The 16,270-nt window shown below is 42.9% G+C and overlaps 1 protein-coding gene across 9 annotated transcripts in view; it reads left to right on the forward strand.

Moving 5' to 3' along the window:
* The window catches only part of PHLDB2 (pleckstrin homology like domain family B member 2), a 240,793-nt gene that overhangs the window by 128,142 nt on the left and 96,381 nt on the right, over nucleotides 1–16,270 (forward strand). Inside the window, exon 1 of one of the 9 annotated variants that reach the window (XM_070369022.1) lies at nucleotides 1,718–2,085. The exons of 7 other annotated variants lie outside the window; for them this stretch is intronic. The gene's annotated coding sequence lies outside the window, so the exon portion shown is untranslated. Of the gene's footprint in view, nucleotides 1–1,717; nucleotides 2,086–2,325; nucleotides 2,424–16,270 lie in introns of those variants that run through there. One more of the 9 variants, XM_070369016.1, reaches the window with a different exon arrangement.

The following is a 16,270-nucleotide window of genomic DNA, read 5'->3' on the forward strand; positions in this document are numbered from 1 at the left end:
ATAGAAAAGTCAAGGATGACACCCAGATTTTGGGCCTGATGTGAGGAAGATTTCAATTCAGACAGAGTGGCTGGGGGACAGAGGAAAGAATTTCAGAATTTCAGAGTCAAGAATATTAGGTGGGAGAAGCCTAGTAGGGATCTAAGTGGGCAGTAGCCTGGATTTCAGGGGGGATGTTCAGGTTGGAGGTAAAATTTGGGAGTCATCACCACACATGTGATCTATAGTGCCAGGAGACAAGATGAGATAACCCAGGGAGTGAGTGTAAATAGACAAGAGGTCCAAAGTCTGAATTCTGGGGACTCTGGACACTGGGAGAAGAGAGGGGACCAGCAAGGGAGACTGAGAAAGAACCAGCAGTGGAGTTAGGAGGAAAAAAAAGATGAAGAAGTTGTGGAAGTCCAAATAAAGTTTACAGGGGAAAAAAGTGTGCAACTGTTAATTTCTGCTGATAGTTCAAATGAGATGAGACCTGAGAAAGCACCCAATTTAGGAGCCTGTTCTTGATAGAAAGTGTTCTACCCGACATAGTAGAAGCAAAAGCCTGACTGGAATAAATGGGAAGAAAAAACTTGGAGGTGGCTTTTCTTTAGCTGTGGCTGAGAAGGGGAAAAAAAGGAGGGTAAGTGGCTGGAGGAGGAAGTGGATTCAAGAGTTTTTGTTTTTAAGATGGGAGCAAGAACATCTTTTTATAGGGATGGGATGATCCAATAGGGGGAAACTGCTGGGCCATTTAAGTGTCCTATTGGTTTCTTTATGTTTCTGTGAGAGAAAGAGCCAGGGCAAGGAAAAATAATGCCTATAGAACACCAAGGAGCTCAGAGGTGACCTCTCTTGTAAATTAGAAGTCAGACTTTACTTGCAAAAATGAAAAGTGCGTTATAAATAAGCTATTTGTTGAGTGCCTGAGTGCCACTCACAGCGTCAGGAACTTTGTATACATTATCCAGAAGCTTCTTAACCATCCTACAATGTCAGTTATCATTGTTACTATATTGTATATCAGTGTTCCCCAACCTTTTTGGCACCAGGGACCAGTTTGAAAATTGTTTGCAATTTTTTCAAACAAAATTGTTTCATGGAAGACAATTTTTCCACAGATGGGGAGGGGAGAGGATGGTTTCCGGATGATTTAAGGGCATTACATTTATTGTGCACTTCATATTTCTATTATTATTACATCAGCTCCACCTCAGATCATCAAGCATTAGCTCCTGGGTGTTAGGAGACCCCTGGTGTACATGACATTGTTGCTAGGAGTTGAAACAACTTGCCCAATCAAAGCAATACTGACCAGAAATGAGTTTGCACTTTATTGCACTCTTTCTTGCTATTGTGAGCTTCTCCAGGACTGATGACCTTTCTCATTGTAAGCCAAAGAATCACCCAGAACTTGCCAGAGGTTCACAGTCCCCCTTGGAGAGATGGACTAAGGACGCCCTAAGTCCAATTGGTCACCTTCCGCGAACGCACCCTCCATTCATATCAGCATTGTTTTCATTGGTTGCAGCAACTGAGAAAAACACGCTGGAAAATGTAGAAACTTTGGAGAGAAATAACCGAAAGGAAATCAGCACAGTTAGTTTAAAATCCTCAGCTGAGTCGGTGCCCCAACAGCTTTGCAGAACTGCTTTTCTGACGCATCAGGTACCTGCCCGCGGGCGAACTGTCGGGAGGAGGCGCGGTCACCTGGAGTTTCCCAGTAGAAACTTCCCCGCTGCGTGAGGACAGCTTAGCTGGAGGACGTGCACCCTCCCGCCCTTCTTCCAGCTCCTTAGGAAAGCCTGCCTCACAGTCTCCACCGCGGCTTTAAACGCGGCTCCTCGAAGCTGGCGCCCTCCGATGGGGCCAGACCCCTCCCGCAGCAGTAAAAGCCCTGACTGCCAATTGCCAGGCACCTTCGTCCACTTCACTGCTCCGAGATCCTAGGTGCCCGCCGCGGCGCGCTCGAAGGGGGCCGGGGCGCGGGACTGAGTGGCGCGGAGCCCACCACCGCGGCCCGAGGGGGACTGCACCCAGCGGCTGGGTGCCCGCAGCGCGCCTCCTCTCTCTAGCTGCGGACACTCGGCCGCGCCGACCCGCCAGGTGAGGAAGGGGAGGCGGCCGGCGGGCTGGAGGGGGCCTCGCCGGCTTCTAGCCTCCCAGCGGGTCCCCGGGGGCGCTGCCTCCCCCGCCGCCGAGTTGGTCACCGCCCATTTGCGCGGCCGAGGGTTGGGGGCGGAGAGGAGGCAGCGGCCGCCCGGGCCAGGAGGGGCGCGCTGACTGCGCACGGCGAGTCCAGAGTGGCCGGACCACTGCGGCTGGGGCGGCGGCGGCGGCTGGGCCCGGGGGTCTGGGCCGGAGGGAGGGTGGGAGGGAGGCGGGGGCCAAGCGCCGGCGGCGGGGCCGGTAGAGAGCGGCGGCTCGGAGGGAAGATGAGACGGGTGAGTGGGTGCCGGAGACGCAGAGTTTCTTGCTTCTCTTGCAAGCTGCAGGGACAAAAGCCCAGGCTGGGCTGCGCAGCTTTGAACCCCAGGAATGGGTGGACTTCGGTAGAGAGGATCCTCGGGAGGGAGTGGCGAGGTGGAAGAGCGGCTCACAGAGCGATCGTAGGGAACGGGCGGGATTTGGGGGGACCCAAGGCAACTTTGGCAGAGACGTCTGGATACTCCGGGAGAGAGGGATCGCGATAGAGTTGCTTTGTCGCCGGGGGCGGAGAAAAGAGAAGGTCCGCTACTGGATGGTGTGGTCGAGCAATTCAGAAAAGACCCCCTCCCCCAAATATCTAGCTAGCTGTCCTTCTGGTTCACTTTATTTCGAAACTGGGGCTCGCGAGTTTAAACCGTCCAGAGGCTCTTAATGCCTGTTTGGCCATGGTTTTCCCCCAGATGTATGGTATGGTGGCCTCCGCACCCCTAGAGATAGCGCCTGGAAGTAGGGAATGCTTTGAACCCGTTTCACCCGAGCCCGGCACCGCCAAGGCGCAGCTGAAATGTTTGCTGGTGTACTGAATAACTTAGCTTCAACAGTCATCTCTTAACTAAAGCGCCGAGGACCTGGCTAACTCCCGCCACCGCCAGGAAATTAAAAGGCTGACAGGCTGTCCCTTCCAAAGTTGGGGTTTCCTGTTTGAAAGCGCTTCGGAAGTCGAACCTGCTACCCATCTACCTTTCTCATGTAAAAGCAGGAACTGCGCCCGCTGGCTTTTATGTTGGTGCACTTGCCCGCGGCTGGAAGTCCTCTCGCCTGTCCTACTGTCTTCCCTAGAAATCTTCCTTCTCCTGCTCTCTAGTTGCTCTCAAGAATTCTAGAATGCATGGCTAGTCACAGCCAGACGCAGCTGGGAGTGGAACGAAGAGAAGAGGCATAAAAATGTGGCTTGCTTTTAGGGTGAATATATGTCAGTCACATTTCCCTGCATTATATGAATGTGTTAATTACAGATATTAATTTTCAAGTATTGGACTTGTAACTTTTAGCTTCGTAGTTTGGCTTAACAAGCCCTTGGATTTGTCTCCAGGATTCTAACATCTGAATTCAGCTGGGTGAGGTCTAAATGAAGTTCACAATTTCAGAGGGTTAGTTAAACTTTTGCCCTGGGAGCACTTGAATTCTTCGTTCCTGGTAGGATAGCAACAGAGTAGTCTGATTTGGGATAAATAAATCTTTAGAGTTGCCCACTGTTTTAACAGAATGGCTATATCCCTGGTACCATTGCCCTCAATTGTGTAAATATTTGTTTGAATAAAGAGCTAAGGTTCTCTGAAAAGTAACAGTTGTGTCTATTCATGATTCCCTTTTCATTTCCTGGACTTAGGTTATTAAAAGAGTTTTTAAAAATTGTTTTTGTCTTACATATACGCTGTGGAAATTTAAACATATGTCCTTGAGAAACTCTGTAAAGTCCCTGAAAGTTTATAACTGGGATTTCCTTTAAAAGTGAGGGGGAGTCGAGGTTTTGCTTAGTTGAGTAGTGTAGCCTTCACCTCCTGAGACCCAGAGGTTTGCAAATCCCAGCCTGTTTCACAAATGGAAAAATGAGATGTTTGGCTAGTAGTCATCATTTCAGTCAGTTTGCAGCCTTCGGTCTGTTTCGTGCTGCTGCCAGCTGCTGTCCTTTTGGGCTGAGGACTGGATTTAAGGGGTGGCCTCTTGAATCCCTATTTGAAGTGAGGGAGGAAAAGACACTTGGGAAATTGGTCTGAGAGCTGGCTACCTCCTGCCTCCTTTCTTAAAGACCCCTGTACCAAAGCTGGAACTGTTTAACAATCTTTTCAGAAATATTTTATTTACTGGCTTTTGCACAAGAAAGGGAAGAAAAAGCTGAAGTGATTAAACCCACCACTTGATTTTGCTGTTTGCTCCAAACCCTGTTTTGAGGTCTGTGCTGTATGCAAGGGTTGACTGTGGAGTGCACTAGAAGAGTTACTGTGAAAAGCATGAATGCTTTTAAACACTTTCAAAGAGCAGTTGTGGTTATGACTTTGCATGCTGATTCTCAACCCTTAGTAGGAAGGTCGTTGGTTCTATGAATAACTTGGAAAGACAGTGCTTTTGTACATCTTCCAAGTGGAATACATGTGCTTTATAAATCTGACTATCTGTTAAGCCTTGATGCATGTATTAAATGTGTAAATGTCATCTATTTGAAACAAAAATACTTTCAAATGATGTGCTTTATTATAAAGCTCTGGTATATACAACAGCAGCGGTTCTAAATGGAGGCGTTGGAGTGAGATGGGTGTTTGCTCCCCAGGGGTTATTGACCAATGACTGGAGACATTTTTGGTTGTCTCAGCTGGGGGTAGGGGACAACCTCAATGGCCAACTTTGACTGGCCTCTAGTGGGTAGAGGCCTCAGATGCTGGGTAATATCCTATAATGTCCAGGACACACAAACAATAAATTATTGAGCCCCAAACTCTTCATTAGGCGAGTACCTTGAGGGCATATGTTAACAAGGTTAGGGATGTTAATCTAATTTGGGTCTTCAAGAAACTGTTCTTGCTCAACCCAGAGAGACCTTTTTGTCTGCAGTAGATTCTTTTGACCTTGGCGTTAGGAGTCAATATACCATAGATGTGAAGGAATTTGTGTTCACTGAGTTTGAGCTGGCTTAAAATTACAGAATTTGGAAGTGTTACAGTGTCAAGGAGACTCAGAGGTCACTGGACTCAACGTTTTTGTTTTATAGACACAAAAACTGAGATGCCCCCAAATAGTGACTGATAAAGTCTCAAATGTATTAGTGACAGATGTTAGTTTTAGGTGCAACCCAGGATTAGAGAATTTAGAAACTGATATTCAGGCAAATGAAAGTTTTTAAAAAACTGACAACGCTTTGTGAGAATTTAGAAGTACCATTGTCTATAAGGAAATACACTGATGGGGGAAGGGTACTGTTAGCCATGGTGACTGTGGAGCATATGCTTGGGTGTGTCGGCCCTAAGATGGGCATAATTCTATTGTGCAACCTGTGACACTCCATGTCTGTGGCCTGCACCGTCTTTCCCATGGCCAAGTGGGCAACAGATGGTTCCACAACTCATAGCAGATGTTGCTTTTGAATCCAGGTACAAAACAGAACATTTGAGATTTTTTTTTTTTTTTCTCTATGCCTTCTGGGTTAAGAGTAGAGGGCCTGAATGGATAGGGTTGTTTTGGACAGAAGGGATAATGAGAGAGGCTTCCTGAATACAGTGTTAAAAAATGATACCTGATGTTTTAGGAAACCAGCATGCAGTGGTGGGGGAAACTCATAAGCTGATGAGTGGATATCTAAGATAAATGTGATGTTTGTGTAGAACTTGGGTTAAGAATCCGAAGACAGTTCAAGCATGGCCCTTCTCTGGGGGAATAGGGCAAAATAATAATGAGGGTAAAAGGAATCTCAGAAATCCTCTTGTTTAAATTCACTTGGTTTGCTGGAACCTACAAACCAGACCCCCTCTCTCATTGTTGCTTTCTGGAACTCTCCTGGTCTCTACTGTTCCTTCTGTTTACTTAATGGGGAAAAAATGGATAGTAACATAAAGTTTTTGTTCACTTCCTGGGAGAGTTTCAAAGGCATGGTCTTTGTGAATGGTTCTGCTTACAGACAGGAGTTATCTCAGTGAGCTTTTGGTGATCAGAAAAGCTGTGCACATATGGCAGCTCTCGCATTTACATGGCTATGATTACCCATTAGGCCTGTAATTATGGGTTTCAGTTCTGTGTGCTGAGTGGTCCTGCCAGGGTAGTTATACGCCTCAAATCTGGGAGGTTCTGGCAATATAGGAGAATTCTTTAGTGTGCCTTTCCTGGAAGAGCTCTGAACCTCACTGCGTTAAGTTCTTATCGTTTCAACAAGTAGCCAATGGGTGTACCTCAAGGCCAAGTACCTAGTAGTATATTTAGACATGATTCAGAAGTGATGACTTTTTAAGAGGTCTGCTCTCTGCAGGTGTTGCAGTAAAGGGGCATAGCATCCTTTTCATGATCACTTTTCATCTAGTCATTCTTGTTACTTATTTTTCAGGTGATGGGACAGAAGATGAATGTGTGTTTTTGTTTATAATTTCGACTGGAAATATTTATTGGCATTTGATTAATATGATTTCTTGTCTTTTGAAAGTGAGTAAAACCAAAAAGGTTTTACTCAGGTTTTTACACCCCTTCAAAATAAGTAAGGCAGAACTTGTCTCTGCCACCCAGGAATAAGAATTCTTCTGGAAGTTAATTTGCACAGTTATTTTCATGATATTTAGGAATGTTTCTTTGATGTTGATGAGAAGCTTTGTGCCGTATCTGTTTTAAAGGCAAGGTTGTTATTTATAGCAGCTAATGGTCCACAGGACAAACCCAAGTATAAAAATCATTTTGTTGAGATTCAGTGGAAAGGCTAGGGACTGGAGACGCTTTCCATACAAAGAAACAGATAAATAAGACATAGAGCAACAGGCTAAATTATAGGGAGACTTGTTGAGAGGTTTTTTTTTTAACAAAAGATATTTGTTTTGCTTAGTGTGAGTGGGTTGATTTATTAGAATATCTGTTTTTCCTTACTTTGCAAATTAAGGGGAAGGAAAAGTTAGTTCATTCCAATATTTAATATTGTTACCTCAAGTGGGGTCAGCTTTTTCTAAGACTTGCTGCCAAATCTAGAGTTGAGTGGAAATCAGTGTTGATCATCTTAGAGTATTTTGTTTGCAAGCAGCATATGATCAATCCAGATGGCAATATACTTGTGGAATTAGCATATGGAATGGGAAAAAAGCTAAAAGTTAAAAGATTTCTCCTAGATTTGTTTCTTGATCACTAAATTGCTGAAACAAAGGGAGGTAAAAGCAAAGGAAAGCCGACTTCTGCATTCTTTTGCCCAGTTCAAATGTAGCCTGAGTTGTGCTTTGTAGCCAAGCGATAGTCAGAGAGGGCTTGGGAAGTGAGGTCTGGCTGCCACACTGCTTACATCATTGCAGAAGTAGGTTTTCAAAAAACAGCTTAAGATTTAGTAAGGAAGTTGCAAACCATGGGAATGTAGACAAAATGTTTCGTATATATCATGCTGAATCAAATTCCCATATCATATTACACTAGCATGGCTCTGACCTTTTTTTCTATGTTATGCTGAAATAATTTACCATGCCCTTGGAAGGTCATGGGCAACACTGCCAGTGCAGTCTTTTCCCAGTTAGGTAGCTGCCACCTTATCACTGAAACGTGTTTGTGTTCTGCGGTCATTTCCATTTCCTGCATTGTATAAATGGCACTCCTGTGTTATTTAACCTGTGCCTGTGGGAGCCTAGAAGGTTGGAACAGAAAAACATCTAGTTCACCCTCACCATTTTAAATATGGGGAAACCTCTGCTAAAACAAGGTGAAGACAAGCCAAGTGACTTGCTCTGGCTCTTTCTTCTGTTGGTTATTTTGGCAGAACCAGGACTAGGGATGAGTCTCCTGACTTGTGTTTCTGGCAGCCCATCCAGTATTCTTTGCACTAGATTGGCCACTACAATAAAAAGACATCCTAATGTAGTAACCATTTCCTTAATTAGGTCTTTTGGGCAGGTGTAAAAAACAGCATTGATTGAATTTAGTGTAGTCAGTTGTTTATTGACCTTTGTTAGTTCAAGTCCTTTTTTCCTTTTCCTTCCATTGAAATAAATGGTTAAAAAGTAGGTAATAGGAAAGGAAAAAATTAAGTGTCTGTACCACCCACTTTGCATAATCCACAGTTAAGTAATGAAGAGATGATTTCATTATTGTTTTGCTTACTTTATAGTATTTTTAGCCTAACCACTCCATTTTTTTTAGGTAAAGGGCAAAACATTATAACCATGGGTGATGTGGTCAACTTGGGTTTGTTCCATCCTTCCTGAGCCTACTTGGTGGTGGTTTAGTCACTAAGTTGTGTCTGACTCTTGCAACCCCATAGACTGTAGTCCACCAGGCTTCTTTGTCCATAGGAGTTCCTGACTATTTCCAGGTCATAAATATTGGGTAAGGGAATGAGGAGCCTAGGGTGTTTGGGTTTGGTGAATGTCACTTTTAAAAAATAGATGCTGACTTTTAAAAGAATTTATTTTGATTGCTGGTGTGGACTGGGACAGAATGGTGTAGAGATCAGAGTTTGATCCCACAGACTCTCAGCTTCCAATTCCAGCCCAGACAGGTGGTTTCAGAGTCAAGAGAGAACATCTTTATCTCCATGTGATCCCAGGGTCAATAATTTTTCTTGGATAAAATTGGCTTTAAAGAATGCTTTTTCCTCTAGTGCCCCTTTGCCTCAGCAAGTAAGATGTGCACAATGTCTGCTCACTAACATTCAAGGAAGTACGTGCTCAGTTGTGTCTGACTCTACGGCCCCATGGACAGTAACCCGCCAGATTCCTCTGTCTGTGGGATTCTCCAGGCAAGAATATTGGAGTGGGTTGCCATGCCCTCCTCCAGGGGATCTTCCCGACCCAGGGATCAAAACCCCGTCTTCTGCAGCTCCTGCATTGCAGGCGGATTCTTTTCCACTTTGCCACCTGGGAAACCCAGATATTCAAGACCTCCAACTTAGTTATTCTGGGACTCTGCTTCTTGGCTTTGTCTTCACTGTGGTGATCACATGATGTGGGAGGATTCTTCAGAGGCTACAATCAGAATCACCTAAACCAGGGGATGAATTATGCTGATGATCAGGAGTAAAAAACATCTGGAAACATTTACTTTATTTGGGAAAATTTTAGAAGCCTTTTTCTTCAAAACTGAAGCTATCTTAGGATTCTATAAAGAACCCTGAAAATATGGGTTTTTAATTTCCAACCCAAAGAACTCTCCCACTTTCAGAGAAGCCATCACATAATTTAAGAATTTATAAAGTGTGTGTGTGTTTGTTTTAATGTTTTTGAGGCTGAAAGTCTTCAAGATATCACAGGTATGGCAGTTTTTGTGTTTATATTTTAACTTTCTGAAGGGATGGATTTTATTTGAATACACATGGTAATGAAATTTAGATACCACTACCTACCATTCATTATCTTGCAAGTATCCTAAATATAGTAATCTAATACATGTAATTTAGACAGTGAATTTCCTTTTAAATTTCTTCAAGTTGATTTTTAAAAATAAGCTTTTAGGAGCTTAATTCAACATGATAGAGGGTTAGTATTTCGTGCTCTTTAAAAAATCAGCCAGGAGCCACTGGTATAAACACATCCCTCTTTGTAAAGTGAGCCATTATAATTTTTAAGTCAGTATATATTCGTATATTTTTATTCATATTTTATTTTTAGAGTGCATGCATCTTTTACTTTTTAAATATTGTGTTATGGAAAATTGTAAATGTACATAAAAATTAGAAGAATAATACAGTGAAATCCCAAGTACCCATCATTCAGTTTCAAGTTATGTACATACAATAATCTTGTTTCATCTGTAGACCTTACTTCCCCAAAACATAGATTGTTATCAAGCGAATTCAAAATACTGTAGTATTTTATTCATAAAAATGTAAATCTAAGAGTTTAGGATTTTTAAAAAGTCCAACAATATCATTATTACACCTTAAAAAAAAGCCAGTAATTAAAATATTTTTTCCAGTGTTCAGATTCTCTGATTGTCACATACATTTTTCATTTAATAGTTGGATTTTCAAGACAAGATCCAAACACAGCCTGTGCATTGTATTTAATTGTTAATTGGTACGTCTCCTGGGCTTCCCTGGTGGCTCAGCGGTAGAAAATCCGCCTGCAATTCAGGGGTTGCAGGTTTGATCCCTGGGTTGGGAAGATTCCCTTGGAGAAGGAAATGACAACCCACTCCAGTATTCTTCCTTGGGAAATCCCAGGACAGAGAAGCCAGGTGGGCTACAGTCCATGGGGTTGCAAAAGAATTGGATACAACTTAGCAACTTAATAACCTGTCTCCTGGGTCTCTTAATCTAGAACAGTTCCCTCTCTTATTTTTCTTTTCTTACCATTTGCTGCTTGAAGACATTGGTTATTTTTCTGTAGACTTCCCATGTTTTAGATTTAAGTGATAACATCTCTATGGTGTGTTTCATATTCCTCTGTTCTTTTTATTTTCTGTAATTGAGACAGCATGCTTTTAATTTGAGAACTTTCCTACCATAGCACTGTGTTAAATTTAATTTTTAAGATATATATATTCATATATATACTTATTACATTAATATTATGTCTTTTTCAGACATTGCCAAAACTGCTTTGAAAGTAAAGTGTTAGTCACTCAGTCATATCTGACTCTTTGTGATCCCATGAACTGTAGCCCACCGGCTCCTCTGTCCATGGGCTTCTCCAGGCAAGAATACTAGAGTGGGTTGCCCTGCCCTCCTCCAGGGGATCTTCCCAACCCAGGAATCGAACCTGGGTCTCCTGCATTGCAGGCAGGTTCTTTACCATCTGAGCTACCAGGGAAGCCCAAAACTGCTTTAATAATGATATAGATGCAAATGTGAGTCCAACTGGTAAAAGTCACGTCTGGCATATTTAGGTAAAAGTCAGGAATTTTGCAGGTAGGAAGGGAATTTGAATGACCCAGTTGATTTTTGAGGTTGTTCCTGTTTTTTGTCCTTCCTCCCCTGCCTGCCTCACTGGCTGAAGAGTTATTGTAGGAAATATGGCGCCAAATTTCTTGGATAGTTAAAGAATATTTTCAAGTTCATACAGACAAGTTTTATTCAAGGGACTAGCACAAAATTATTTAAAATCTCTATAATCGATATTTTACTTTCTTTAATGAGTCCTCAAAGATTCTTGATAATTCCTAATATAAAACAATCTAGACTTTGTAAAAAGTCACTTCTGATCACAGGGGATACAGATCTTCATTTAAATATGGTTATTGCTATTGATTGTGGTTACCGTTAGGAACCATTGGATACCATCTAGAGTGTCTTTTTTTGATAGAGCTTAGACTTCAGTAGGCTAGAAATGACAGAAAGGAATGGTAGCATGGGGTTTGTGTGCCAGCTTGTTGTGCTCAGTTGCTCAGATGTGTCTGACTCTTTGCAACCACATGGACTGCAGCCTGCCAGGCTCCTTTGTCCATGGGATTTCCCAGGTAAGAATACTGGAATGGATTGCCATTTTATACTGCAGGGGATCTTCCCGACTCAGGGATCAAACTCACGTCTCTTTCATCTCCTGCATTGGCAGGTGGATTCTTTACCACTGAGCCACTTGGAAAGCCGTCATGGGGTTAGACTGCTTTACTGTGATAGGAAGAAGCTGAAACATTTTTGTTTGTTTTGTCATCCCTTCTTCCATCTCTCATTGCCTCCCCCATCCCCTCATCACTCTCCACTCCCTTCTGTGCTTCCTTCCTCCCTGTGGCATCATCTGATACTTGTGTTCTTTCTTTAATGGTCTCCCTTACCTCTTCTTTTAGATGTTTTTCAAAACATAATGAAATAAAAATTCAAAAGGGAAAACAGGGAAATCCAGAAAGAAACTGTGTGATCAGTGTCCTGAGATCCTGTTGGCATTCTGGTGGTCCTCCCTTTCTCCCCAGCCCGCTGTGCATCACCCGACACCTGGCAAATGCTGAAGATGCCTCAGCTTGCCTGGATTCTGAAGAGCCTCCTCTGGCAGTCACAAAGCCTTTGTGCCTTTTAGACTGCTATAGGCATGTGGGCCGTGCGTATCTGTCTCTGTGTGTCTGTGAGTGTGTGTTTGCATCTGCACACATGAGATTTACTGTTGTGACAGGCTCAGTCTGCAGGAACCAAACATCCTCCTTATGCTGCCATTAAAATACATTTATTCCTGTGACACTGCTTTTCTGGATTTTTGAGAGATAAAAATCCCCTCCTTGGAGATAATCAGCCTATCAACATGTATCTAGTAGATAATAATTATTTGTTCAAAGAAGCAGACCTTTAAATGATAAAGAACATGGTGTAAGGAACAAGGAATGACAGTCCATTTGCTGCTCTGTTTGGTTTCAAAGAACCAATAAGGGCACTATGTCTACTCCCAGGCTTTTGTTTTTTTGTTTTTTTTTTTTTTTTTTAGTTTTATTAAAATTTTTTTTTTTCTTTCCTGCACTGAGATGTAAAATCTTGGGTGTGGTGGGAGAGTTTAAAGGAACAGAGTTTAGGAAGCTGGGTTGTATGAATGGGAGGTGAAGTTCTATGCAGGTTGGTGTTGAGACAGTGGGGAGGCTCAAGGTTTGGGATGCTGGATGGGAGGGGTTCTTTGAAGAAGAGAGCATCTGGGAATATATGCTGCAGGGGGAGGTGTTTGCCAATGGGTGTGGGGTTGTATGGAGAGGTGTGGTTTGTGTGCAGAGATGCCGGAGGTTGAGGATTTAGTGATGAGAGGAAATACTTGTGAAAAAGGAGGGTATGTTTGTAAAAGCAGAATTGACAGGACTGGGGGTTTAACTGAGGATGGTGTTTGGATAACAGAGGCTGGGGAAACCAGGCTGCTTCGGGGTTTCTGAAATGAGAATATTGCTAGACAAGGAAGTGTGTGTTCCTGAAGCTTCTAATTACCCTCCCCCCATCACGTTTTCATGTTGAGATTAGTGGAAAAAGAGGAAGGTTTTGTGTCCATTGTTCTCCATTCTTAAGCTTGGAGTTTGGGGCTGAACTAGATTTCATCGTTTTTCCTATTCAGTCCTCTAAAGCTTCCTCCCTCAGGCCCTATCGTCACCACAGAATCTCCCCCCCAGTTCTCCCCACCACACACACACAGACAATGGCACTGCTTCTGACAGACTGCTCTAAGCTGGTGCCTGAATTCAATTACATGTCATCAGTGCTTGCTTTAAAACATTGCCATACCATAAACAGCAGTGCTGAAAGAGGCTGGCCTGTGGACCACCATGCACTGGGAGAGCTTAAACACCAGTCTTCAACCACTGTCTGTGACAAAATATGCTCCCAGAGCCAGTTCCTCAGCTCTAAGGCCCCTGTAGGACAAGATAGAAACTCAAACTGTTTCATAAGGTGGAAATTTTAACCTAAACCCTCCTGAGTTTTAAGATTCTTGTTCTGAATTTGCTTCTGTACCCAGTGGCTCAGTGATAAAGAATCCATCTAAAAAAAAAAAAAATCCATCTGCCAATGAAGAAGAGGCATGTTCTATTCCTGGGTCAGGAAGATTCCCTGGAGAAGGGCATGGCAACCCCCTCCAGTATTCTGGCCTGGAGAATTCCGTGAACAGGGGAGCCTGGTGGGGTACAGTCCATGGGGTTGCACAGAGTCGGACACAACTGAGTGAGCACACCAGCGTGCCACGCCAATCTACATCCTTTCCCCAGCAATATGAAAAGGTTTCTGCTTTTTGGTGACTTGCTCTAGCAGTCCCCTTTTGATTAATTCCTGCTGTATTATATGATCCTGAGAAGTGTTTGTGCATGGCAATATAAAATGACAAGTAACATGTTGTATTTTTTAAGGATTCTCCAAACTCTTGGTGTAAATTACTTGGAAAACTGAATTTATATATATAGACCAGACTTTAAATCTCTGTCCTCTAAAACAGTACACACAACACAACAGATGCTTCATTTTAATTTGTTTGTTTTTTTTAAAACTTTGCTCCCTGGGTGTGTTTTCATTATCTTGAAACCCAGATCCCTACAGTTCTGGCCATCACAGTGCTCTGAAGCTCACCATTGGTGACTTACAGTTTGGTTAGAATTAACCTCACTATGATGTTATTTGGTACAAATAGAGCTGGAAAATTATCTTTTAAAATGCACACCAGCATTGTGCCAAAGAAAAAAAGAATCTACCAAGAAACTTGCAAACATCATCCTTGAGATTAGTTTTCCCAATAATTTACTTCTCAAGGGAAAAATGTACTGTGACTTGCTCTGCTGCCTTCCAAAGATCTCTAAGTGACTCCTGGCATTCTCTAATTGACAATAAGATGATATACACTTCAGGTGATAAAAATAACAAGAGCTCTGGAGGGATTAAATTTATGGATTGAAAAGTAAGCCCAGGTGTTTCAACGCACACTGACTTCTTTGCTGTTTAGACGTCCTCGTGTTGTCTTTTCTCGCAGATGGGCCCCAGACAGCTTCTTCCCTTCTCCATGCCCGGTTCTCTTTCTGTTCATGTGCATAAAGTGTATGGAGCCATTAGGGCTCTAGGGACTGTTTTGCTTCCACAATAACATAAGGCAGTGATTTTATAATTTCCCTGAGACTTCTTTTTCGTTTACAAAAATGTGAAAGTGAAAGTGAAATCGCTCAGTCGTGTCCGACTCTTTGGGACCCCATGGGCTGTAGCCTACTAAGCTCCTCCGTCCACTGGATTCTCCAGGCAAGAGTACTGGAGTGGGTTGCCATTTCCTTCTCCAGGGGATCTTCCCGAACCAGGGATCGAACCGAGGTCTCCCGCCTTGCAGGCAGATGCTTTACCCTCTGAGCCACCAGGAAACCAAAAAGAAATAGCAGTGGAAATCAAGAATCCAGTCTGGAAACCTTGGAATCTTCCTCGCCTCCTCTTCTACACGTGTTAACACAGACTTCTTTCCCGCTGCGCTTCCACTTGGGTGTCACTCTGATAACCCCCTTTCACCTCCCACTGTTCTAGTTCTTCCTCTGCTTCTTTCCCTAACCTCAGCTGCAGTCTTTGATGCATTGTCTGCACGGTCCATCACATCACTATCTCCCTCTCTCCTGGGGAATTAAACCCAGTGCTTCCCATTGTGTATCCTCTGTCCTCCTGCCTCTGCTTTCCTTGCCTTCATTTCATCTCATTGAAAGTATGTTACTACTTCCTGTTGTATGTTTCCCTATACTCTTCCCACCTCTAGGCCTCCACTCTTATGATCTCACCCACAATGAAAAGAACACCCTGGAAGTAGGGAAGGAGAGAGGTATCATGAGCCACTATTGTCACCCCTAGGGTCAGAAAGGCACCTGTGTGATTCTCCACCTTTTGAGTCGAATTGATTTGTGGAATTAAGTCTTGAAGATCTCAAACTGACACAAGGATCCATACATATGTATTCAGCTGAACTGAACTGATGGCTGGTATATTCAGCTTCAGTAACTTGAGTGAATTACATGTTTCTATTTGATGACAAATCTTTAAATGCACAACTTCTTACACATCATTAACAAACCCAAAAGGCTGAAATGAAAAACTAGAGTATGAAGCATGAATATTTTAAAATATCCTCTAGAATGTTCTTCGATCCAAATCATCTGTAACTTTCTTCTGCAGTATGTACGGTGGAGAAATGTTGCATGACTGTTTCTTGGATGTGATTTATTATTTGCAAATGGCCTACTTGTCTCTTCCCTACAGACTGTGAACCCAGTCTTTCAGCCAGCACTACTGTGGAATATTTTGGTATTTTGTTTGGCCAGCTAAACTGTGTCAGTAATTATGTTTCTTTTTTTTTCCTTTTTGGCTGAATTGGCTGTGTTGTGCAGCATGCAGGATCTTAGTTCCCTGACCAGGAATCAAATCCATGCCCCCTGCAGTGGAAGTGTGAAGTCCTAGCCACTGGACTGCCAGGGAATTCCCAATAATCACATTTTTTGATTAAAAAAAAAGTACATGTAAGGAGGAGGGGGGACCAAGTGTTGCCACCCTGTAGGGTAGTAATAATACCGTATAGTAGTTTGATACTCTCTAGTTTTGTTGGCTCGAAGAGGAAACAGAGTTTGGTAATATTTCATTTGGGTGATTGAGCAGCATTTGCAACTGCAAACAGGTTGAAATATATTAACACATTTTATCATCTAAGATGACATTAATGTCATATACTGCTCAGTCAAAAATTAAACTTTTATGTATCCATTTTGACATGAGGTGTTAAACCTTCAATTCTGTACC

The sequence above is a fragment of the Bos mutus genome, chromosome 1, assembly GCF_027580195.1.
Source record: "Bos mutus isolate GX-2022 chromosome 1, NWIPB_WYAK_1.1, whole genome shotgun sequence".
NCBI lineage: Eukaryota > Metazoa > Chordata > Mammalia > Artiodactyla > Bovidae > Bos > Bos mutus.